The 1155-nt window shown below is 55.6% G+C and overlaps 1 protein-coding gene across 3 annotated transcripts in view; it reads right to left on the minus strand.

The window, feature by feature from the left end:
* Window positions 1-1155, minus strand: part of TLR5 (toll like receptor 5) — a 71957-nt gene that overhangs the window by 70452 nt on the left and 350 nt on the right. For all 3 annotated transcript variants that reach the window (XR_002097087.1, XR_002097088.1, XM_019516500.1), the window contains exon 2: window positions 221-294. The gene's annotated coding sequence lies outside the window, so the exon portion shown is untranslated. The remainder of the gene's footprint in view (window positions 1-220; window positions 295-1155) is intronic.

The raw sequence follows: 1155 nt of genomic DNA on the forward strand, positions 1-1155 counted from the left end.
TAAGTGGGCTTTAAGCCTCAACACCTCAGCGGGTAGTAAACCACGCCAGAAGAACAGTTATTCCCAGGAACACTTCAGGAAAACTGCCTTCTTGGACCCAGATACATGATGTTTCCCCTGCCAGCCCACCTATGTGGCCATGGTGCTTCCCCAACAGCTTAGTGATACAGGCATCAGGACACAAGAGCACCAGTTTGAATTGCAGCTTTGGGACACTTACCTGAATGTCCTTGGGCAGGCCATTTAGGATGAGCTTCAAATAGGAAGTGGGCTGGTGCTGGAAGTGAACTGTAACTGGTGGAATACAAAATCCTGAATTACATTCCTCATATACTATATGGGAAGGGTCAAGAACCTCAGTGCACAAATGCCCGTGCAGTGGAGAGCTGACCAAGAAGTATTTCCCTCAGGGAGATGCCAGTGCTAGGGCTGCAGCTCAGATCTTCACTTTTCCAGCACTTGCATGCCTTGGGGCTGCTGGGAGGCACGTCTAATCCTTAGTACTCACAGGCCAGAACTCCTGGAAAGTAGGTGCCTAACAACCTTTCTTTCAACAATGGAGCAGCAGTCATACTCTTCGTCTGAAACATGACTAGGGACTAGGCAAGAGCTGGTAACGGCCTCATCCTAGCCTTACACCCCTCCTCTTACACACCAGCTCAACGGTGAGAATGGAGGCCAGTCACCCAGGGTGTGGGCATCCCATGTCAAATCCCCTCCTTGGCGCCAGGGGCTTCAGACCTTCACGTCCCATTACGTCCCTTAACCACCAAGCTGTACGCCATCCCTGGATGGGAACTCACTTTGTAGAAAGGAATTTGGCTTGTTCAAGGGAGGCAGGACAGCTCCTATCCTAGTGGTTAGGGCATCACCTAGACCGCGGAGGGCCAGCCTTTTTTGGCAGGTGCACCACAGGTTAGTGCCTCCCCCTCCTCGAATGCCACTCCGATCCTTTTCCTCTGCCAGCTCTGCTTTCTGACCCCTGCCAGATGTCCTGCTCAGCCTTTTTTTGCTGCTCCCTGCCCCGTGCTCCCCGCTGGATCCGCTCCCTGCCCGCAGGCTGGCCGCGCCGAGAGGGGCAGAGCGGGTCGCGGGGTTGCCGCCCCCGTGCCGCCGCCTCTGCAACGGGCATGGCCCGCCGCCGGGCCCCCCTGG

The sequence above is a fragment of the Gavialis gangeticus genome, unplaced genomic scaffold, assembly GCF_001723915.1.
Source record: "Gavialis gangeticus isolate Ggan-Ray unplaced genomic scaffold, GavGan_comp1, whole genome shotgun sequence".
Classification (NCBI taxonomy): Eukaryota; Metazoa; Chordata; order Crocodylia; family Gavialidae; genus Gavialis; species Gavialis gangeticus.